The sequence below is a fragment of the Zootermopsis nevadensis genome, unplaced genomic scaffold, assembly GCF_977971745.1.
Source record: "Zootermopsis nevadensis isolate Lab colony 2312 unplaced genomic scaffold, Znev_1.0 Znev_ptg000020l, whole genome shotgun sequence".
NCBI lineage: Eukaryota > Metazoa > Arthropoda > Insecta > Blattodea > Termopsidae > Zootermopsis > Zootermopsis nevadensis.
The window spans coordinates 5,717,953-5,744,079 of NW_028259152.1; the positions used below are offsets into that span (position 1 = coordinate 5,717,953).

Genomic DNA, 26,127 nt, shown 5'->3' on the forward strand with positions numbered 1-26,127 from the left:
CTTCAAACACAATCATTCTCGTGTCTGCTAAAGCCGTTTCATAACACGTTAGACACATTTCCTTACGACAGCGGCAAAAATCAGTCCTGTCAAGAAAAAGTTTATGTAATTCAAATCACAGCAGCTAAAGTCTTGCAGTGCTCGAATGCTTCAGTGCGGGATCGAACCCGTCTCTGGGCAGAACATGCGATGGCGTTTTCATTTCCGGTATGGACAGATGCCACGCGGCGACAGGCATTCAGAAAACAGACTAGGATGCCTCAAGCGGGATTCGAAACCTGGACATCCAGTAAGTGATCCCTCCGACACCGTAACATGCCATGGCAACTGTGATAGACAATGCCCGTTTGCAGAACACGTGTCTTGCACAAGTATCAGAACGAAATAACCACAATGCCTACATACCATATGGCTATTAAAGACCTGATCAATATTTAATCACAATTTATTAGCTGCTCTTGGTTTTTCCGTAAAGTACCAACATCGTTAAAACAACAAATGAGCATTCGATAACAAGAAACCGGCACGATAATTTCACGTACAGTAAGCTATGTAAAAATGATGTGTTGTTCTCCACCGATTTTAATTTTCCTAACCATTCTTTGCAAATATTTTTCACCCAACTTCATGACTTTTAGGATGGAGTCTAAATTTTTTTAACAAATTACTGACACACACCACAAACGATTAATAAAACATGATATATTACAGACCTACGGTATAACAGTTATGAAAGCAATTTCCTGATTGTCGACGGCAAATATTGCAACATTCTGACACCCAACATGTTTCAGCAAATTACTACGCAGTCCTCAGGAGTATGTTGCGTTAAACTTACTAAAGGTTCAAGTTTCAGCAAACAGAATAATAGTAATAGTAACACATACTTCCTAATATCTAAGTCAAAATATCTATTAGGCTATTAAATATCTTGGATATTTCATTATAAGAATCTATATATAAGCAAACAAACAATTACTCGCATGCAACAAACGTGACTTCGTAGCAAACAAATTGCAAACAGAATAATTTGATTAAAAGACGTATATATCAGAAACTTAGCACAAAATATTCAAAATAGGTCTACACCTAACAGTAATTTCAACTTAGATATTGGGATATATACTGATACCACCACAATTTTACGTCAACAGTGGGAACCTTTAATAGCTTTAACGTAGGCTATACTCCTGAAGACGGAAGTGTTTCTCGAGAGATGTCGGGTATTACAACAATAACATATTTTAATCAATACTGCGATGGCAGAGCGTTCAAAGAATGGTTTCGACTAAAGTTAGTTAAGACATTCTCTTCACTACATCTTCCTCGATGACTGAGGCTGTAAGATGGAGTAGCCCAGAGCAAATTTATACGAATGAAAATATTCCCGTAGCCTTGACGGCAGGCACTGGCCCGCGAGCCAAGCTCAGTTTACTTTTTACAAGCACGGCGGTTTTGTTTTAAAATGGATTTTATGCCAATTTATTTCAAACGGTTTATTCTTAAGCTAAATCAGATGAAATCAATGCAAAATGGTTGGTTTCGGTCTACACACGCGCCATTTATAGAGACATAGAGCAGATTTCATGCGCAATTTTTTTCGCACTGAACGGAATAGGAAATGAGAAAAGGAAAACTGTGTCATCGTGTCCACCGTAAAACAGCATGGCCACACGAAATACACAGGCATATTTCGCATCAGGTATGAGGCCGCTACGATCATGGCATCTGAAATTTTGCACGAAAGAAGATGATAAACACACGAACAAATTAGGGATGAAGCACTCCTTTTATATTAACTAGTATGATCAAAATCATGGCGAAGATGCGAAACTCCCATTTTATATCAGAAAATTTTAACATAGTTGGATCGTACCAACCAAAATTATACACAGAAATGAATGATTAAACAGTACACTCCCTTATTTAAGACTAATTCCAGCTGACCAGATCATAAGAAGAGGGCATATCACAGAAAACTGGTGCCATGACGTTTCCACAGAACTTCTTGTCAACCATAACAGAAGTATTCCGTATTCATGTTGACAAGTCTTCAAGATCTGTTTATTTTAAATCAAACTTATAGCTTTCAATCAGCTAAATTATATTGCAATATTAATAAGTTTAAATTTGTCATGCGTACGGTAAAACACCATCTTGTTTTCCCGAAACAGCAAAACTTACTATAAGCCCACCTCTATCGACAGGAGAAAACAGTGAAAGGGCTCTCCACAAAATTGTCTCTGACTTTCGCAAAGTCCTCGCAATTCTGGTTCATTCAACACTGCAATGAAAAGTGTTCACACTCTGAGAGATAAAGCTGGTGAAACTGGTCATTTGAAAGATCAAGAAATAAATAGCAGTACCCTGTAACGTATCTTGGGGAAGTACGGGGCAATGTGAAATAGTCTTTCTTACATGCAACAATCTCTAGACGGAATCCAGTGGTAGAGTTCGGTGTTTGTGGTGACATTCTAATAGCAGCCCTGAACAAAGGTGTGAAAGATATCGACTATATTTCACAAATTCTTGGAATGCATGTGGAATGTCCCAAAAAGACGTATAAATACATTCAATGAATGAAATGAATATATTTTAGTAGATTAAACCATTACGCACGTGAGCATTGGCATTTAGTGAACTAGTGATTCTAGTGCTGGTGTTCAGACCACAGTTAACTTCATGGCACAGTTGACAGCAGTGAGCAACTTACAATCGGCCGAACAAAACCGTACATTTTACTGCAGCAGCTCTTGAAGTTTTGGTGGCTTTGCGCTGTACACCGCGTCCTTCATGTAGCCCCACGAGAGAAAAAGCCAGGTGGGGTTAAATCTGGCGATCGGGAATGGGGGAAAGAATGTCCTCAACAGATTCTCTGCGCCCTATCCATCGGAGGGGAAAAGTGTTGTCAAAATAGGCTCTGACAAGATGTCCCGGTTTGTTGACACATGTCCTCATCTCCATACAGCCGACGAAAGGCGGAAACAATAGATTTTCAAATGTGTCCATAATTTTGGGGAAACTTGTATTTTCAACACCTCACAGTAATGTGTGCATATTTACAATGAACGCGACTGTACCGCCGAGTGACGTAATTCAACTTCCCTCGGCCTGGAGACAGGAACCGCACCGAAATAACTTCGTTTAATTTTGCAGTTCACGAAGGTTATTCAATTTAATTAAATTACAATAATGAGGAAGAGATATTTATCTCCTAGGACTGTTTTTACTAAGTAAAGAAAGTTACTGGTTAGTGCAGGGAGAAATTGCTAATGTAAGTTCCAACAGAAAATTATAATTTAATAGAGGGCCCAAAAGGAAAATTATTTAATTACGTTTGGTTTCTATTATGGTAATGGAATCAGGATTGCAGTGAGGTGGGGTGCCCGCACTCGGCGAGTGGGAGGGTGGCGCTAGATGGCATGTATAAGCTGGTCTACATGGGAGGGGCCCAAATATTACAAACTATATTCTATATACTGCGCAGTTTTTCAGATATGTTTTCGACCATGTTTCATAATACGTCACAAAGCAGACTATTGTTCTTACTAGACGTGACTTAACACCCAACACTTCGAACGGAATCAAATTTCAATTTCTCTCATTCATCATGCAAACGGCGTATTTCATTTTGTATGTACCCTAAGGAAGAAACTCAACCAATCATCAACGTTCAATATAAAACCCCAAAAGGTACAAGACCAAGAAATCTAAACCACACGTGTCATTTGTGTGCTTTACAGTTAACACACTGAAAACGAACTGTATTTATAGCAGCCACTGCCTCACGTAAATAAATTGAAATGTGTCTTGCTCTCTCACGAAATCGGCGCGATTATATCAATAATGGTTTCGCCGATGGCTCATTTAAATATTTTCACAAATATTATTCTCCTCGTAATGAAATAATCACACACGACTGGGGGGTTTAAAAATTTCCGATTCATATAAATTTGCGGAAAAGTGTTATTTTGAAACATGAAAAATAAACTACTGATATAATATTTTTTCGTGTTTTTACAAAACAAAGAACCAACAAATAAAAAGCGTTTTATTGCGCTTTAAGTGACCCACATAGAGAACAAAATCACGTATTATTGCATCACGGAAAATTATAACCCCAAACGGCGCCTGAGGTTTTATAAATATTACCAGCAATTACAGTACAACATTATCGATCTGCGTTTCTAATCGTATTTTATAACGACAGAAACAAAGATGGCGTAGTTCAATGAGCGATCATGTACACACGCAGTTCGTACTGGGTGGGTGGATACCGCAGGTTTATAAGTTCAGCAAATGGCGTGACCATTAGGAGCATTGCGTGATCATACAGGCTTCACAGAAAAGTCTATCTGTGTCTGTCCGTCTATCTGTCTTTTGTTTAACCCTGCAGGTCCTGAAACGTTCGCTAAATATGATATATATGGGGCCTCGTCGTATACTAATTTCATTGCTATATGCGAAGGTTACGTCATACCATTAACATTAGCGTTTAATGCATGCAGCAACAAAGTTCGCTTTGGCGATTCTCCATACACTGCCAGGGTAATACATTACACCCGTACACCGTGCGTCTATAAAACAATCTAACTGCATGTAATGCCGCTTCATTTCTTTGTGCATACTTCATTTCACCACTAAAATATTTCTAGAGCCCTTTCCAGTTATATCCAGCAGCTCATCAAAATTTCAACAAATATTTGATGAACTTTTTTACGGATCTGAATACTCAATTCAATTGTAATCTCGCATTCTCCCATGGAATATTAAATATGGCCATTACAAATTACAGGATATACGGCAAAGGCACAAGTTCTTTGTAAGCTGACACACACTCGCTCAGTTTGATAAATAGATAGAAAGATGCAATTAGTCACTACGGGCTATTGTTGAATAAGGCAAGCATCGTCAAACGCCGATCAACACGAAAGACAGCGACAAGCAACACAACTTTCGCTATAACCTAGCTTTTCAACTAAAACGAACAACTCGAATCAGCTTAACTCCTTCTTGCAGTAGAGTCCTTCCTAATCCAACAGTCGCTCAGCTAATCAGGAAAACCCCTGGCTTTATGTAACCCGACGTTCATTTCCGTGTTCACAAAATCATTCCAATGACCTCTATCTTGATCCAGATGAACCCAGTCCACACCCTCAAGACCCACTTCAAATTGTCGTGTCGTCTACGCTTCGAAAGTCGCCTCTTCGCTTCTGATTTCCCGATTACGATTTCGTGCATTATTTATCATCTGCCCGTCCGCTCACTTAATTCTCCGAGACCAAGCACGAAAATGGACTGGGGTTCGATTTTCCGAAGGAGCAGGGATTTCTTCTCTTCACCTCCACATCCAAACCGGCTCTGGGGCCCACCGCGCCTCCTTTGCAACGGGCGCAGAAGTTCTTTATTTCCCCATACGTAACGCAACATCAGCTTGAGCTTGACCACAGAGATTACGAATGCACGGAGCCCTAACTCCCCTCCCCAACACGTCAAGCACAAAGACAACTTTAGCACAACTCCAGATTACGAAAACTGACGCCAACACGCACTTCTGAGACGCGTCTTCTTGTTTCAGGATATAAACACGAAAACCAATGCTAGGGGACATATCCCCACAAATCCCACTTCTGTGACGTTCGTCATATGAGGACAGTGCAATTTTTCATAATCGATACATTCGTCATGGAGCATTGCGAGAGTTATCTAGAAGGCTTACACCTGTCACCGATTCAAAGTACAAAAATAATTATTTAACTATTCCTACACTTGTAGCAGGATGCTATTGTTCGGATCCATTCTCTATTTCCAAGGACTAAAGGTATTAATCAACAGTAAATTTTACAGAGCTCTCCATATATCAAATCCATCCACAGAATCGTCAATCTAGAAAGCTCACATGTCACAGACATTCGTTACGAGCTGCAGTCGCGGAAACGCACGTCAAAATGAAAATTGCTCTTTCTCTCCACATGCAGCAGCAAAATAGTCAATTACAAAAAACAAGAGCCTGCATTTTGTATACAAGCGTATTGCATGATGGGTAGGCCTGTATAAAATTACGTGAACCGCGATTCCGACTCCGATATCATACGGACTGTCTACCACTACTTTTTATTATGAAAAATTGAGATCCGGAGGCGGGGAAAATGTTTCCGATACACCTAACGCGCTGTGGTTTATGCGCCACACAGGTCTCGGTTAGAAATTCGGTGGCCAGCAACACTACGGGCCGCGATAATGGCAACCACATACAGGAACACATTTTTCCGCACTATGAACTACCAAATACTGATACTAATTCTAAAATGTCGACAAATGTATGGAATGGCACACACATAATACATCGTTCAGTTTACTACAGAACAGCTACAAACTAATTTCATGGAAACTGACAGTCGCTCAACTGTTACGAAATTATATTCTTTTGGGTTCTGGCGAAGTGTAACTAGTCGGAAGATGCCAATGTTGCGGAGAAACGTACTTTCTCCATCTTCAGGTCTAAATTTCCTTTCCTTTCAAAGAACAATAATGCTCATCAGTGTGTTATCTGGGCTCTATTCTGAGCCAGCTGAAGCCGGTACACACTCTCACGCTATATTTACCTATTTCAATATTATCCTCCTAAGGCCTTCCAAGTGGTCTGTGTCCTCCACATTTCAGACTAAAATTCTGCAGACAATGCATTTCTCACGTCCCCTATCTGATCTCCCTTGATTGTATCACGCATGTCCATGCACTAATATGTTCACACATATTTTCATATATTTTATTAACTTCATCCTATACACGTTTCACATTGCCCACAGTCCAACAGGATTCAACATGCTGATAAAATGTGAAGGGGCAGATTTCATTAACTATTAAGAATTACAAACCACGAGGATTAAGCAGAGGACAACCTGCACAGAAGCTTCGACGAATGAGTCCTCAATGGGCAAAGAAGTGGCCCACGTCCTCGATCGCTACATTATGACAATGATAATGGTAGTGGAGCTAAGATTTCATAGAAATTGCTACAGATTTAACATAGTTTTAGGGATGTTTAATGATTGACAAGGGCAGATACTGCATTTAGATTAAAAGTACAAGCTCTGAAAATACAACTAAATATTAAAAATTGCCTTACGAGCGCAATGTCATTTTAGTAAAGAAACAGCATCACATACCACGAAGATGACAAAACAGTTCTGATCAAAATCACTGCAGTTACCACACTCTTTGAACCAACGTTAACTTGTAAAAACGCAGTTGTAATGACAGAGTCACGACACGCTTAGAACCAAGTCGCGACTCAGCGGTTGAAAAAACAGGTAAGCGCGATTTTGGGGTTTTGAAGACGCTGTCTATGAACGCAGAGGTCTGAAGATGGCCGGTAAGCTTGCCAGCTACGAATTGCAGGGCTCTGAAGAACAGAAAAGCAGAAAGAAATACAGACCTACACCGACCTTGAAGTATTTTAGTCTCGTTGAGGCAGTAAGCAGAGGTTAATTGCGATAAGTGATATTCAGAATTTTGTAGCTCCTTTCCCAGGTTTCCCACTTTCAGCACCCGATGTAAATCATCAATATTTAAATTCACAGCACAGACAAAGTGACCGAAGTATTGCTATGGTTTGTAGAGTGTTGTCAGTATCTCAGTTATCCCGCATGTAAGTTTTGAGGGTTTCTGTCTTCACACTTAAGACATATTTTTTAAATATTACAGTACTCAGAACAGCTTCTGCCCTTTACACCTCACAACTTGTATGTGTCTGCAACCATTCTACTTACCACACAAACAAGTCGATACACCATGCAGTAAAAAACATGAAAATCTTTAACTACAGATCGTAATATGGAAATAGAGATGGGTCTGGGTGGGAGTAGTTTCAATAACAAAGGAAAAAGTGGGCATCACGAAAAGTCGTTCATGTGCCCATTTTTATTCCACAGCTAATGGTTACTTCCAAGAGCAGAAACCGCTCATTTTCCAGTAGCCGGCCAGCCTGCTGAGAAAACACAGCGGCACGCCATTATAATAATCTAGGGGAGCTATAGGCTACTCAAATCACGAGACGGGTTACACCCTTCCATATGCCCCGCGAGCAGTCACTGGTAGATCAGAGACGATATTCTTGTGAAGTTCAAACGTTTAACTTCCGACAATAACACCTTACATTAGAAATACTGATTTTGTACACGTATTCCCCATCCCTTAAAATTCTGATGCTAGAAACTGAAACATAAGCGTATATAAAAAAGATCTCCTCTTACGACATGTCGTAGCCACGAGTCTAATTTGAGTGAAGTCTCCTGCCACTACCACGCACACCGAATCAGTAACTTTCTATAAACGTCCGTGTCAGTTCATTTCAATCTGAAAGTAAACTGTAACATGTCGAATATTTAAATCCCAGAGGGGTAAGCCATGAACTGAAACCTTTAAAACTATCAAGTTGCATATATTTATTCAAATGCATTCACAATGTCAGTTCACACATTTTATTCGTCCGACTGAACGTAATTATAAATAAATACTAAACGCGCTCGTACTGAAACTCGTAAATGTCGTTGGTGGCTCTAGTATTAGCGATGAGTGTCCTTGATGATAGCAAGGACCTATGTAACGTCGATGAACGTCTACCAAACTACAAGGCGCTACTACCCAGAAGACAGCCATCTTCGTACTCACCGCCATGAAAACATCAAATCATACTTCGTTCTACAGAAGTTTAACAGACCCTAAATCATATTTCGCCGTTATCAACTCGGGAGGTTATTTAGCATCGTGTGTCAAATGGGAAGTGAACAGCGGTTGTCCTTGCATATTTGACCATCTGTTCCACGCGCCTGCTTTTGAAACTGAGGAAATCTGTGCACAACTTTATATCTCTATATCGAATGAGTAGTTTCACTATATCTTCTGCCATTTGCTTCACATCTGGCCGGTGTTCGTGACCGACTGGAGTGGAGTCAAGTGTTTGAAACCTGCATCAAGATGGATGTATGACGAGTAGTCTATCGCAACAGGGGACGGGCATGCAATTGTGTCTTTCAGACTTCCAGAACAGCGGGACGTAATGCGAATATAAAATAGGGTTCCTGTATTTTATCCCTGAACAGTACCCTCCCATCCTCACCCTGCATGAGATTTTTTCTCTCATGTAGAGGCTAATTCAACTCTGAATTGCTCCTTTTATTTGATTATGAAGTGCCAAACATACTGCTATCGAAGAGGTTATTCTTTATTACACTGGTATACGAGTCGTGTGTTTGCTGTAATCCAGTTTAATCAGCTAACCTCAGGATATAAGGAACAGCCTCCGAACTAGCAGGTTAGCTCAAACGTGTGATGTCAAATTGGGAGATATTCGTTTATAGAGTAACTTTTTGTGGTTTGTGGCCTCTCACAGGCACTTTCTGCCTCCATCAGCAGGGAGACAGCACGTACCTCAGAAACATCAGGAAACTTCTAGAGTATACAGCGCCACAACCCATATCGCCGTCAACATAACTTCAAATCCTACTTAAAGACAGTCGAGTGTTTTAAAAGATGAAAGGTAAACAAGTTATAACCTCACCTTTGTGCCTTTACTTTCTGCAGGAATAAAAAGAATGCGTAAAAAAATGAAGTTCGGGGGTGGGGTGGTCTTCACTACCATCGGAACGAAGCCCAGACGCAATCCGGCCCAAGTGACAATCATTCGTCTGACGGAACGTAAGCTTGAACCATGTCCGCAACGTCACATCATGCAATTCCGTTCATTGGAAATACAATTTAGGTCTCTTGCATGAGAAACGAGTGGAATATAATACAGTAAATTATTCTTAATTACAGCATGCACAAAAATACAGGCCAATACGCCAAGCTAAAATACAGAATGTTCCATTTTAAATGCAATCCCAGGCAATATAGTACATTTAAGTTCTGGTGACACCAGCGTCACGAGACAAGAGAGATTTATTCTAATTTCACTTGTTACGAAGAAGTTCCTGAACAGCTTTACAGCAGATGCTGAAGAATACCACCACCTTCTCGGGAGACAAATATCCACCTTTTTCTGGCGTGTTTCTGGGGCAACGTCAGAAACAGCCAGTTCAATATTGTGTTTCAGGTCTTACTAACGAACGCAAGTTTTTCTTGTGAATGCACCACGTTCGCACTTGCACGCATTATGCGTGAGCAGCGGCTTAACATCCGGGATTCCCCCGACTAGAGATGCCTATTTATTACATGGGGTTGGGCCTGCTTCTGACTTCATGTATGTACCGCAGTTACGTGACCGCTTCTGAGTTGCGTTTTAAATAATACATCCTGCATTTTAAATAGTCTACGACTCACGCTTACTGACAATGTCCGCCGATTTTAAAGTTCCTCCTTCGACGAGATCATGCAGTTCCTTGTGTCTAGAAGTCAAGTGTCTGAGAAAAGAAAGAAAAGTGTTGTTTAGTATAAACTGAAAACAATACAAATCGTTCATTACATTTAATGGAAGAAACTCCCTATTGACCTTAACACTGCGTAGTCACTGTTGCCACTTCTTGGCACCAATAAGCAAAAACATTCAAGCTTCTTCCAACACCATATTTTTTAAAACAATTTCAATATAGCAACTTTTAAAAAGTTGTTGGTAATAACTTGTTAAAATTTAATAAAAGTAGCAAAATCCATCCATTTAAAAATCCTTCACTGTTGAAATGTTGCAGAGTTTTTAAAACACTTTAGAATATTAATATTTTCAAACTGAAAGTTTACAGGAATGTAAGGAAGTCGACCAAACTTGACAATTGGACTAAAAGACTGATAATGGTATATTAAAGATCTAAAAGCATATGTACATGTAACAGCACAATTAAGGTGATTAAAAGTAATTGGTATATAATAAGTATACATGTTTAATAACTGTACAGTATGAAAGGCTAGAAACTTAATATATTACCTACAAAAGGAAAAAATCGTCATTCACACACATCACCAGCACAATAGCTAGGACAGCGAAATCTCGGAAATGATGATGTGTTGCATGTAACAGGATAAGAGAAACATTTTGACGGCGAAAATGGCTCAGAATTGTGATCAATGATGGAACTAGGAATTAAACTGCCTATTCTACGACAGCAGGTGACGTAGTTCGCATGCCATCATCAAACATTTCCTCGATGGGTTTCACTCCTCAGTCTCACGGCTGATTCTTTTCAATTCAGCAAAACACTGACGCACATATAACAAAACAAGCACCACTTTCGGCAAATATTAATAAAATCACTCAACTGGCCTTTCTTTGCTGTCTCCTGGTACTATCTTGCTGGCATTTATCATTCAAATAATCTGACTTTTAAGTAAGCGCCGTTACATAAATAAACAAATAATCAAGAATGTCACATATAATTCGATGTTAATAGTGTGCCCTCCAACAAATCGCCATAGCAGAGTAGCATAGCATAGCAGACAAAAGTTCTTCTGCCTGTAAATCACGATTTCTTGCCAGCTCTTCCATCTTTCGTCTTCTGGTAACTGGTTAAACCATCTTCTTCTGAATCGTCCTGTGCGACTTCTGCATTTCAATTTGAATTCAAATACACTTCTCCGCATAAAACATAATATACTAAAACAGTGAACAGGACATGGGAACTACATTATCGCTGTGTGTGGTATTAACGGCGGATTTTTTCAAACATTCTCCCTGAAAGTAAATATTTGGATTTTGTTGGCCCAGGACAGGGACCGATGGAGGGCTTTGATTAATTCGGTGATGAACCTTTGGGTTCTAGTTAGTTAGTCAGAGAAGGCAATGTTCCTGATGTAGATGAAAGAACATTAAAATGCCTCTCAAGAGTATAAACCACAAAATTATTCAAAAGAAGAACTATTTTCCTTGGCAGTCTTTTTTCGTGAATTGGTAATGCAGAACATGCATTCAGCCGTGCTATATTTATGAGAAATTAACACGAATAACAAACTTTTTTTCCAATCATGATTATTTATAAAGCATTCCCTTGTTTGGGAGATCTTCGATAAAAGTTTTTAACGATATTATTTACATATGTACAAGCCTCTTGTTTCGTGAAGGTTGGTATGAAAGTGTTAAACGAACAGCGGAACACAAGCAAATAGGAACTCCACACGGCAGATTCGCTGAACATGCACGACTTTGAACATTCATCGCCCTGATGACAGAGACAGTATGCCCTCTGAAACGTTGGTAAACATCGACCAGACTACACAGCGCAACAACCCAGAAGACAGAAATCTTCATACTCACCGCTGTGAAAACCTCATATCTTACATGAACGACTTTCTTCCGTAAGATTGCATTCAGAAGGGATGATGAATCTACCTTCGTGGTACTGCGTCGTGATACTTCTGCTAACGGAGGTGAAAATGGCTGAGGTTCGTGTCCAGCAGTGGGACTGGGCATTAGGAATGTTGAACCCTCAGGTTCTCCTAACGCAGATGGAAACGGCTCGTGATAGCGTTTAATGGTGGGGTTTCGTATTAGGGAAGCGAAACCTTCAGGTACCAGAATTGGTTGATTAGATTATGCTTCTGTTATGAAGTTTCTCCGAGCTTCATAATACATAAACACGTTGCTTTTACATTGTACATAAACAAATTTACATGAGGTGGTAATGATTTAGATTTGTAGGCTAATAATTGCACTGTGCAATGAAAAATGTGAGACAAACAGGGTCCCGTTTGTCACCCATAACAGCAGCGGGCCTACGAATTTATGTGCCATTTTCGGGAATTTCCCTTGTTTGTTGTGTCGCCACCTTGGCGATGTGAATAAAAGTCTTACGAAAATATGAAACGCAAACCATGTGGTCGATTCTGCCTTTATATAGACAACGCGGCATCACATAAGATACATCTAGCTCTCAAAAACAAAGGTTATGCGTACTTCTTGAGCAACAAAATGTATATTATTATAATAATAATCCAAAGGGAGGAGCGCTCCATCTATTCGGGAAGGCTGGCAGCTTCAGCCACAAAGGAAAAGTTTATAAGATAAGAAAAAGACAGAGCTATCAAGCAAGGTCAAGCCAATGATTCACGACAGCCTTATTCCTGATTATTATAATATCAAGTCGTCCATCTCAATCCACTCTTTCTGGCTCTGGCTAGCTGAATAATATTTTTTCCAAAAGTGTAATTACTGTACAGCTCGCTTATTGTAATTTGCATCGCTCATGTTACCTTCAGGCAGGTTTTATGATAGATGCCCCCACCCATACATTCTTATTGTAATGTGGGGGGGGGGGGGGGGAGTACAAGAAAATGTCTGAGAATCACGCAGCGTTATCATAAGTTGTACTTTATATAATTGGACAGAGGGTGGAGTAGAATAATTGCTTATGAAACTATGCTGACTTCTGTGGCTGGATGGTAGGCTGTACAGCGAGACGTAAGCGAAATTATTATAGAGTCTGAAAGTAGTACACATGCAGGAACTAAACTTATTCAATATGTAATTTCAAAGTGGGCGGAATATATAAAAGTTAACATACATGCATTTGGTTATAAAGGAGAAAACTATGCAGCCAACGTATTTCTATAATGACGTATGAGAAATAATGCGAAAATTTGAGGCCTCGTAATGCTTGCCTTCCACGATGTTGTGTATACTAATCAACACAGACGCAGATCTTATGTTCTGCAGATTGCAAAGAAGAAATTACAGAAAAGGCAGAACAGCATTCTTTATTAAATTATCTGTGCAGTGCACCGCAAAAGGCCACGGCAATCACACGCCACTTCCAAGTTCCCACCACTTCCTTACGCCAGCCACAACGAACAACTCCAGCGAAACTGGAAGAGGATTAAGACACATGGCCAAAGAGCGAAGAAGAAGAAAAGATGCGGGAAGTAGGAGGGGTAAAAAAAGAACATTTGAGAGAGAAATCACTTGTTGATCGGCGGCCTCCCACCCCCTGCAAGAGCGATGTGGCACACAAAACCCCAATTAGTGACGCCCAGTTAGCTGTGTGCGGGATTTTGTAGTCGGACCATTCGGGGGAGGGGGATGTGTCAGTGGCGTGCCGATACAAATGTACAGAAACAGGTGAATAATAATCAGCGCATTCATTTTGCACAGCGACTGAACAGAACGAGCAGAATTATCTGGAAACCTACGAACCTGGCGAAAAGATCTTACGCGGTAAAAATTAAGCACAAAACTGTTAAGCGACTATTTATACAGAACTTAACATTTTATTTCGAACTACTTACTAACAATAAAATATAAAATATAATGCATCCTTACAAGTCTAAGTCTTAGCTATATAATAAGAATTTATAATGTTACAAGTTGTTTAAAATGGATGTGAAAAATAGACTCAAGAGTTTTCATGAGAATATTGGACCCTTAAAGACAGGACGGCGAATGAAATTTCATTACAAAAAATTCCACAAGTTGTACATTTTGTTCTTTTACATTGTGACGCCGTGTGGAGTCGTAGGAAACGTTTCAGAGATACAAACTTTCTCCATCTTCAAGACCGAACTTCAAATCTCCTGAAATTGTACCTTTCGCCAAATATTTCTGACGGACTAAACCTAAGATGTAATGGACGGGAAATGGGGCACACGAAATTCGCATTAAAAATTGTACTCGATAAACGTAAGAGAACAGGCTACTCACGGGATGAAAATATTGAAAGGTATTAGAAATATGGTGCGGACTAGATTTACATGGCTCAGGACATCGTCCAGTTGCGTGTTCTCGTGAACACTGAAATTAACCTCCCGGCACAACAGAAAAATATGTAAATCTGACCAGCAAACAACTCGGCTTCTTGGAACGAGGATTTCCTCGTTGCTGCTTACTCAACACTTCGTACATTGCGGCCAATGTCAAGATGACTGTGGATGATAAAACGGGCACAGAAAATACTTCCACGGCGTACTGCAATATACTAACCCAACATTTGCTTTGAAAGGCGAAGGAAAAGCATAACACATTTCATTCAAGACAGCTGATAAATGGGACGTGCATTGAAACGGGCCTTCCAAACACAATGCAGGCCTGCCGACTTCATTTCTACATAACAGGTAAATTCACTCAAGTAATAAGTCATAAAGCCGCGTGCTATAGGAGGCGCTGAGATGAAGTCCAATGATTTTCAAACCTCAGTAAGTTGGAGTGAGTGGCCTGCTCGGGAACTCCACAGCCAGTATACACAGCGGCGAAGAGAACAATTCTGCAAGTACACGGAATCAAACCTCGTCGTCCAGTCTGAGCTATGTTCAAAAACTTAAGGCAAAACACCTGGAACCCGGACGTAGATCGGAGGATGATATTAAAGTCGAACTTCGAGAAATAAATTGTGAGCGTACCTCAATCTTCAGCTCTGAAAGCATATATATGGAGGTCTCCTGCGTTGCTGAATTGTGAACCTTTGGCTGCATTCCAACGTTTAGGAGAAATATACTGATTCCATCTTCGTGGCTGAATATGGAGGAAATATTCTCCTCTGAAACGTTGGTAAAAGCAGACAAAATCCACACGACGCCGACTTTAAACAACCATATTTTCTCACACAGCCGTAAAAACCCGTACGAAATTATTAAAAACGGAATCTCTTGACCTGATAAGCGACTATCAGTTTCTCAAGGGCTCTGTTTCATTAGTTTGTGAAATTTCGCTGGTGCTCGAGGAACTTGGTTTACGACGCACAGAGGGAAAGGACTCGCCGACTAAGCAAGCCTAATAACTACGAGAACAGCAACACATTACGCTGGGTAGTTGTTACGCCGCGTGGACGTGTGGATGCAACCCAGCAGACCGAAATCGACATCTTCAGATCTCATACACCAAGACAGCAGCAGCTTACTTTTGGTTCCCTACGTTATTATAACGAGAGAGAGTGAGTGCCATATTGCCTACTTGGCGATCATCTGTGGAACCTGGACAAGCAGAGGGGTACGTAGCGGGCACCGAGCACGCGCACTCTCTAGAAACAAGCTAGTCTCTCGACGCGCGATTTGTTTTGATTACGGCTTCAGGTCTCCCCTACCAATGAATAATGGATGTATATTGCAATAACAAAAGGGAAAGGGGGTTGTAGTGTGAGACAGAGACAGAAACTTTCTAACTGAACCACCCGCCGCCCACCCTACTCCTCCCAGCTCAAACCACCACCACCTCCAACCCCTGGTGTGCCGCTGGCGCCATTGCACCTCCCAAACCCCTTCCTCTTCGTATGGACCGACCTCCTCTACCCCCGTTATCCTAACCCAGCATATCACCATGAGTCACTGAACAAATAATGCTTCAAACAAAATATTCCTCTCGTATATACTAAAAAACTCCAACAAATTAAATTTCATTCCGGATCCAGCGTCGTTAACATCGTATATTTCACCCTCGAAAACCCGCTAGGTTTACGATTGAAATGTGGACGGACTCACTTGTATAGTTTATGGTTTAACCAGGAAGGGGCATCCAACGCACCACAGGAGCAAGCGGACGACGACGACGCTAAAAATATATATATATATAGCAGGTCCTCCTCCGAGTTACAGCGCAGTGCACTCCTCCAGATGAATATATTATACTCGCCGAACATTCTCCAGTCAGCGGCAACTGTGTCAACCTGCCTAAATGGCATTCCATTTCCGTTCATTGCAAAATTCCAGCGTTTCCTGTAATATTTAGGCTAATCTGTAGTCTCAAAAAGCGAAAAGGAATAAAAAACAGACAGCTTACTAAATAATTGAAACAAATGCGTGTGTCATTTCTGATGAAAAACGCAAAGGCAAAGGCGACGGTCACTTCCCTCCCCCCCTATTACTAATGGACCAAGAACAGCAGACTTTTTTGTGTGAAAGCGAATATGCGGTCCTTCCTGCAATACTCACTCATTCACTAGTCATGGACGGGACCCCCGCTTATACGTTCCCAGCACTTCGTTCCACGACCAAATAAAGCCGGTTCACAGTCAACGAATTCATCAATGGTAATCCAAGTACACTGAGAAACGATTAGCATCGATACACAGTAGCAGATCTAGGATGCTGAATTATAGTAGTCTCCATCCACGTACACTCAAAGATTCTGCTCGCTGTTCCATGTAAAATTCAGACAAATCCTATTTCGTTCTCATGCAGAGAGAGAGAGAGAGAGAGACAAAAACAGAAAATGCTTTAAAGAACAGTTTACAGGCAATGGCAGTGCCACTTCGTACTGGAAATGAATTGTTCATGACAGAAGTTTGCCTTTATGCAAATACCTCAAAGAAAGGTCACGCAAAAACCAATTAATATATACACACGAGCAAAATGTCAGTCACGAGTTATGTCGTGTGAATACACTTCACGAGTGTCCAACAAAAGTTTGCAAGTAGACTTCTTCCTTATACTAAAACTAAACTGTCGATTTCAGTAAACCTTGTCGTCTTTAATGTGCCTAATACAACTAAACAAATGGGGCGCCATTTTCTTTTCGTACAAAGTTCGACAATGAACTCAGTGGTCCCAAAATCAGCGAGCACCTATAAACACAGAGCGAACTTTTCAAGCCCAGTGGTAGTTGCGTTAATAACGAATAACTCTGTATTTTTGGGTTACGTGTGAATCTCAGAGTAAATAGCTATTATCTCCTTAAACAGCATTGGGCAATTGATCTTTCTAATAAAGATGCATTGTTTTCTTTGTGGTATCATATGTTATTTAGACGGGCTTCGGCGTCAAAGAAGCAGAAGGAAAACCTGTGGTCAGAAAAGAGCAATTTATCTCATGGTCGCTTTCAGGTTTTCTGATTAAAATTTTGTGATGTTCTCAAAAGCAATAAAATGCGAAAGAAGTGGACTAAGGTAAACCGTTAAATCTGAGTAAACTTGTCAGAAATTATTTAAGTTATTACAAACGGCGAATCTGTAAGGGGTTCGAACAGCGATCGTGACTTATTTGCAGTTAAGTTCAGTTTTTTCCTGTTAAGTGCTATTGAAAGCAACGAAATGTATGGCACGATACATCTTATATTGAAATTATAACAAATTCTACACCGATTTTGTGTAAAGTAAGGGCTACAGCAAACCGATAACGTCCAGCACAAAATTCAACCACGTTTGGGTCCAGACCTCAAATACCAAATTCCATCCTAATTCATCGAGTGGTTTCGGGAGATGAAAAATACAGGGCATACAAGGCATAATCAAGCGTTCACTCTGTTCGCTGACGACAAATACGGAACAGAAAGCATCTGTGAGAATGAAGTCATATGACGAGTTTTTACGTGACAGTTAAGTTAATGATTTATAAATACTTCACAAGCCAAGATCAACATAATGTTTCAAAAGTTATTGATTATGAAATACTGGTTGAAAACTTTACACTTTTCCCCAACTTGGAGACAAGCCTATTAAAGTAACAAAAAATATTTGCTAAAAATGTCGAAATATGAACTTTCCGAAAAAAGTTATTTGTTGCCTGAACTTTCAGAACTTTAAGCTTTTATCCTAGGTCCGGCCAATTGGATATGATAGCCTATCTCCTGACAACTACGAACAACTGGACTAATAAAAATGTCAGACCGAAACATGCGATAAAGTTCGTGTGGACAAAAACACTTGCCCGATACATTTTTAATTCAGAATCGTTCGAAAGACGGAGATGCAATGACCAAACCAAACTGACACGAAAATGGGTGCTTGGGCTAGACGGAGCATGCCAACGGACACACAATACCATTTTATATACCGACGCCAAAGATCGCGTCCGGCACGGAGCCTTCACAGGTTGGGGATGGAGGAGACAGCACCACGAATATGACAGCAGCTGCGGAGAGTCGACAACGAGCGGTCCTTCAGTTTTAGGATTGGATTTTAGACGTACAACTCAACGCCAGAAAAAGAATATTAAAAAATTCTTACAAAGGGCCTCTGACTTGGAGAAATTGTTTGGCGCAGAAAAGAGCAATGAGATTTAGAACATGAAACAAAAGTATCTAGATGGCAGATTCATTAATAGAACAAACAGATACAATATGGTGGACAGCCTCAAAGGAGGATGCCGCGTGGGATACAGTAAAGCTGATGGCCAAAAATAAATACGCATCTGCGTCTCAGAGGTACAGAATGTGAGGATGTTAACTGCACTCAACCAGCTCAAGGCAGAGTCCGAAGACGTTTTGTGAACACGGTGACGAACTTTCAGCTTCCATTAACAGGAGGCAATTTTTGACTACCCGAGTAACTACTAACAACTGTAGAAATAACAGCGCGGAGTTACAGCTCAAAGAACATAAAAGTCGACAAAGAGTCGTGCAACACTCATCTTGTAAGAGTAAGCTTCTAAACTAAAGACTTCCCCAGCTCTCTCTATCTGTTAAACACTATATATCAACTGTTTTGGTGTTAACAAAATCGAGTACACATCGTTTAATTGTATCGAAGTAAATTAGTGAACACTGTCTTGTTGTATATGTATAATGGTTCTGAGAACTGAGTAGACTCCGCAATCAAAATATCGCGAAATTTTTGGCAGAACCAATAAAGTCCTCTTGAAAACAAGCATACAAATGGAACACGAATTGTTTATTTGTACCCCGCGCGGCCTGTCCCAGTGGAAGACTTCTTGTAAAATTACGCATAGAAAAGACTGGATTATTTACGGTGAAACATATAGAACAAAGTTAAATATTTTTAAAGTTGTGGATCCGCGCGTTGGCCGCACGTTTATCATACACACACAATCCTATTTATAATCCCCTCTCGTTTCCCAGAACTGAATACGACCTCTTATTTCCATGGCGAAGTATTTATATTTATCTTCGGTGAAACAAGACATATGTTAAGAAATTAGAATTTACTCTCCAAACATCCGGTCCGTGCATTGCAATATCTAATACAGAACGAAACCAGTAGCTGAACACAAAGACTTCCACGTTGGGGTGTTTTCTTTCAACGCCAGCCACGCTGCTTACAGCCAGGGTAAAGGCGGTCGCTTGTTACTTATCAACATCGTTAGGCCGGATGTAAAGAGGTCGATAATAAGGTAGTGCTACTCCTATCCTGTGCTCGGGGGGGGGGGGGGGGGGGGAAGAGGAAGAATGACTTCGTTACACGAACGAAGACAACTTCAATCCTGCTTCGTTTTCGAGAGGTCTAGGGTTCTAATCTCAGTCCGGAGATAGGCTGCTCTGATGGAGGCAGTCCATAGATTTTTACCAAAGTAGAATTTGAGGTTTTAACGGGAGTGTAAATGAAGATGGCTGTCTTCTGGGTTGTTGCGCCGTGTAGTCTGGTAGAAGTTTACCGAAGTTTCAGAGGTCCTTGCTGCCTCCATCATCAGGGAGCAACAACTCCGAAGACAGCCATCATCAGATGATTTCCTGTTACTGTACTCTACAGTGAGATGATGGAAAGTACCTCAAATGAAATAGTCTATTACCGCGTCCTCTATAACTCTTGCTAATTCATCATTCACAATCATCGTACAAGCCCAAAGCAGCTGACAACTCTAACGAACCACCAGAGTTGGCAACCCTCTCTCCTACATTCACCTGACGACGGAGAAAGATACAGTTTCAGAAACGCTGCGAGTTTTTAACAACGAGAACGATGGAAAATGTCCAAAATAAGAGTCGAACTAATAAATTATATATCTCACAGACCTATGACGCGTCATACTGCTGAAACACTTGGAGGGACGCAACAAGAACCATTAATCCTGATACTGAAATATTATGGTAACAAAACCAGCTTCAGCTGTCTCATTAACGAGTGATTTTCTTAAACAAAAGCAATGAGCAACAGTGAACCTACGCCAAACTTGGTATCATTTCTTAATAAACTGCAACAGAGCTTCGACAAATTGCAATTACAAACTTGCTGCCTGTGAATCGATAACAAGGGGTGAATATGACTCCGGGGCTGAAAAAAATCGACAGCCCCGCGTTATAAGACTGTTCAACTTGTTCCGTGTAGTTTTTAGACACCTACACACAAGGAAGTACTCTCATATCAAGTGACGTATATGAGATATAAATAACCACTGCACACTAAGCGTTTTTCTCTGCTCAAACCCATCAACACGGCGAGAGGACGAATCTTGTCAAAGTTTCACTACCCGGTTTACGCCAGTACAATCCTGTAACTTACAGGGAAGGGTTAAACTACCCCAGACTTCTAATTCAGATATCATAACTGCGTTCTGGATCAGCAACACGCCTCAGAAATAGAAAACACGTTTCAGAAAGAAACGAACCCGGTCTCTACATTTACGTTAGAGTTCTGTTTAGTGCGGTGTAAGCTGCAAGACGGACCAACGAGCTGTACGTTTGCAATATGGTGTCGATTTCCACTTTAAATTAATATGTTAATGCAAGACGATGTATCGCAATATATCACATAAGAAGTTATTAATTCAACTGAAGTAATTATTAAGAAGTCGACTCGTGATTTATAGACCCATTTATAAATATCTTGCATACACTACATCGTGTATGAGCCGGGATAGCTCAGTCAGTATAGTGACTAGCTACGGGCTGGACGACCGGGGTTCGATCCCCGACGGGGGCAGAGAATTTTTCCTCTAGCCTCTGCGTCCAGACCGGCTCTGGGGCCCACCCAGCCTCCTCTACAACGGGTACCGGGGTCCTTTCCCAGGGGTAAAGCCGGCCGGGGCGTGATGCTGACCACTCACCCCCATCTAGTGCCGAGGTCAAGGAAGAGAGGAGCTATACCTCCTCTCACCCCAAGCGCCTACATGGCGTACAGTGGGACAAACTTTACTTTACACTACATCGTGTACGTCCATAAACTTAGAATCTACTTAAATAGGAAAAAGAGTACAAATTCTTTGGAAACATTATTTTCCCAATGACTCTGAGAAAAAATTTGACACTACATCCAGCGATGATCGCCCTAACGATGGAGGCAGCAAGTTCCTCTGAAGCGTAGGTCAGTTTATACGAGCTACAAGACTCAACATCCCAGTGAGCAGACATCTCAGCATAGAGCATTGTCTTCGCCGGAAACTCTGTACATGTTGCAAATCGGAGTCCCCGAGCAGAACAATAAAAGAAACGAGTCTGCGCACGGCGTTAACCGAGACCGAAGAAAAAGGAACGTCACCTTACAGAACGGCCATTTGTCTATGAACACGGTGGCGCAGTTTTAATTTTGCAACCGAATGGAACTTCACATTAGCTAGAAGTCGCGATGGACGTCGGTGTCACGTTCTGCCCTCCAGACGTCGGGACGCCGTTCGCCGTCGCAAACTAATTAAATACCGCGTATCTCGTTGGAAAATATGCGAATGTGTACGCCTGACGTATATTTCGAGAATTATTCAACTTCTCCTCCAGCAGCAAGGTACAACCTATTTTCTCTCAGTGCTTACGAAAAAGTACGAAGGAATTTATACATAAAAATATATGACGTAAGAAGGAAGACTGCAGGACTAGATAATGAAACAAAAGATGGAATGTAAGTAGATAAATGAAACCCTTGCAGGAGCAACTACAGTTGCTCTTATCTGCTATCACAAATATTTGCTCGTTCACATCATTTCGAAATTTTAAGCTGTCGAGGTTATACAAAGACGCGAATCACGTAAGTAATTATTTTCAATGTAATATACCTGACTTTTTTACGTTCGAGAAAATACACAGCAAACCTAATATACAATTATTACCTTACTTTACGACGCTGGAATAAACGTTAGGAACGCGTGAGGAACTGGTAGTTACCGAACCGAAAAGCTAAACTTGATAATTTATTTGTATCACAAAAAAACTTCCATAGAATTAAACTTTAATTTCACCCTAAGGGAATAATACAGAGAGTGTTAGATACCAGAGTGCTGAGTATAAACATGCGAACCTATAACAGAGGACGTTACAATAAAAATGAACGGATTTCGATAAAATTTTGTATTAGGGGTAAACCAAACGATGTCGAGTTAACTTATTTTGGTTCGCATTGGTCCAATACAACCCTACCTTAACCCCTGTACCACGCGCTTTAATGACCAGCGATTATTTCCGAAAATAGCATAAATTGGTTTATCTTTGAAATGGTTATAGGATGCGTCTTCTTTGAGGAAAGGACTGAATGTCTGAATAATACACAGACGATCTTTGGCTTCACGGGGTTAAATGAAGCTTTATGCAACCTTTAAATGTTAATTTTGAAAGCTCATCGTACAAATATTTCGCGCATGGCATACAACGTAGATTGCATTTCGGCTCATACCAGACAACTCATGGAGATGAGTCCTTTAGAATCTAGCAGCTAACAAATTTCTCACCTTTTATAGAAACAGAAAGATCATCACCCTTTCCAAAAAAGGCCACCAGATACCTATCCTTAAACAGACAAATGTAATTCATACAACCCAACCATATTTCCCTACGATTAATTTTAATGCCAATTTCACATTCAGCCTTTGGTCTACCAAATGGTCTATTCTCTTCCCCTCAGGCTTCCCTACCAAAGTGAAGTTTCATTTCTCACCTCCCCCCACCTCGTCCTCGATCTGATCACCCTAACAAAGTTTGGTGAAAAACAATTTATGAAGCTCTTCATTGTGCAGTCTTCTTTAAACATGCATTGATACGCTGTACATTTAACCAAATACAAGGGAGATAATTTCTGAATCGTTCAGAGCAATTAGCACCACAACAATAGACGCGCAGAAGCATCCGCTTATAAATCAGTGTTCCTGGGGCACAAATCGACAGCCCGAAGAACTTGGACAAGACGGACAGCAGACTCAAGAGACAGCGCAACATTCTGTACATCACATAAGAATAACGGAGAAATGAATAGCACAAATAATTACTGTATGCAAAACAGCAAATGTTAAAAAAGCATTTCCACTCTCGTTTCTTAAAATACATAAATTGAATCTGTATATGTAATAAATTTAAAAGACTGTTAAATGGGTTATATAAGTGCGCACTGAAAATACCGACAATGAATTCTTTTCCTTATATTAATTTAAAAAGTCGCAGATGTAGTGTTTTCAATACACGCAAAACTCAAAACTCAACGCAAAGTGTGAGCATGAATACTACAATATATAAAGAGATAACAACCCGACGAAAATCGTGACCTCTGCACCCTCGTTTTAAGGCCTCTTGGGTTCATACGGTCGATGAACAACGTTTACAACGATGTATGAGTGTGAGCTGCAGAGAAACCAACTTCGCATGCGAGACGTTTTCTGGAACAAGGGGAGGCAAAGAGGAAGGGACCACAGAGCGAGAAAGAGGAGCATAAATTTTGGAGTGTCTGTATAAATAACTAGCACCTGCATCAGAGGGCGCCTCTCTACCAATATACGGCAAGCAATGAACCTTTGTATTTCTTTATCAAATGATGAACCAGCTTTTTTATTATAACAGTCGCAGCGTCGTTGAGAGTACGAAGAGAGGAAGGGGGAGTGAGGAGGGGCGAAAAGTGTAATTTACTTCATCTCTGACAGTTTACATATATATAACAAAGGCATACAGACGAGAACGTTCGATACTAAAATAAGAGAGAAGTGTTGTACTAGTTGAATGTACACTCAACTATCCTTGAGACTGTCTGGTCGCAATTAGAAGTTTGGGGGGGGGGAAGCTATTCTTATGACTCACTATTTAATTTAATAACTGGAATGAACTAACAGAATAGGAAAACTTCATTCTTTACTGAATTAAAAGTCAGTACCATTATGATCTTCTTGGGGTCTTTTAGTTCGTAAAATTAACGCGGATGAACACTGGAAAACCATCGAAATGAATTTCACAAGCGAAGTTTACTTGGACACTTCGTACAATCCCCTTTAAATGGTTAACAATGTCAGAGGCAGGCCCCAATTGCAGCGGGTTCAGACCTGACGCGCCACACCTGTACAATGCTCTGCTACACACGCTGGTATGTACAGTCACCTCCAAACATTCCAAGAAGCAGAACTGAAAGTGAGTCAGGATAATATCCAAAGTCGACTGCTATTTTCGACTAATATTCGGTATCTTTAATCAAGACGCACTTCAGGTAGGTCTGATTTCAAGTTCTCAAGGCGGCGAGTATGAAAATGACAGCCTTCCGGGATATTAGGCCGTGTGGAGATTTGAACTCGGAATCTACGTGCTAAGAATTAGAGAGGTGAAGTTTCCTAAAATACAAAGAGACCCAGAAGACATGTTTCACTTATCGCATATGGGACAATAAAGCAAAATATGTTTTCTTCGATTAACATCATTAAGACAAAAGGGGTGTATCTTCATAGCAGATAAAACGTTCGACATTCCAGTATTTTCCTCATGACAGACTATTCTAAAAATTGAATTTCATACTGTGGCAATGGTAGAAGCCTTGCGCACTTCGGCCCTAGAGCACCCTTGAATCAGAATGTATCAGAAACAAAACACGAAAATTTCATCTCATAATTGTTCCATTGTAGGGTCGACGTAGAATTATAAGATCCATAAAACCGCTAACCTTCATCGGGTTTAATAAACAACGAAAAACAATTTCGAACCAAAAGTTCGTGTAATGTTAGAACAAAATTAGTTGCAGGCTATTCATAACAGACGATCCACCAATGAGAAATGTATCCTCGAATCCACTGTTTGGGAGTCAACGATCCAGAACAAGATAAGGTCATAAATTGAACTAATTTATTCACTACATAAAATAAATCCTATAATGACGGTAAATATTTTTATTAATGTATGCCTTATGCCAACGAAACCAACTAAGTAGGATTTGAGGTTTTCACGGCGATGAGTCTGAAGATTTCTATCTTCTGGTTTGTTGCGCTGTGTAGTCCGGTAGAAGTTTACCGAGGTAACTCATCGCCCTGATGATGGAGGTAGCAAGGACCTCTGAAACTACGGTAAATTTATACCAGACTACACGGCGCAAGAACCCAGAAGACAGCCATCAAACTTGTATTTTCCGACTTATGCAACGTCATCAGATGGGTTTTGCCGGCACGACTGATGATCTGCACTTCATCACCACCATCATAATCATCTTCATCATCATTAATTTCAAGGATTAGACTCCAGTAAACTACCCTTAAGTCAATTCATCCTCTCGGAGGTTTTAGGACACACTTCTTGTAGTGGGCGATAACCCAGATTTTCCTAACTTCACCTTGTTCCCGTGGTATAATTCTGTGACTTCGAATACTATCTATAATATGCCT

The 26,127-nt window shown here is 40.5% G+C and overlaps 1 protein-coding gene across 8 annotated transcripts in view; it reads right to left on the reverse strand.

The window, feature by feature from the left end:
• The window catches only part of LOC110827709 (protein bric-a-brac 1), a 456,379-nt gene that overhangs the window by 206,306 nt on the left and 223,946 nt on the right, over window positions 1-26,127 (reverse strand). For 6 of the 8 annotated variants that reach the window (XM_087352109.1, XM_022059610.2, XM_087352111.1 and 3 more), the window contains one exon: window positions 10,330-10,403. The gene's annotated coding sequence lies outside the window, so the exon portion shown is untranslated. Of the gene's footprint in view, window positions 1-10,323; window positions 10,404-26,127 lie in introns of all 8 variants that reach the window. The other 2 variants (XM_087352108.1, XM_087352110.1) reach the window with 2 other exon arrangements.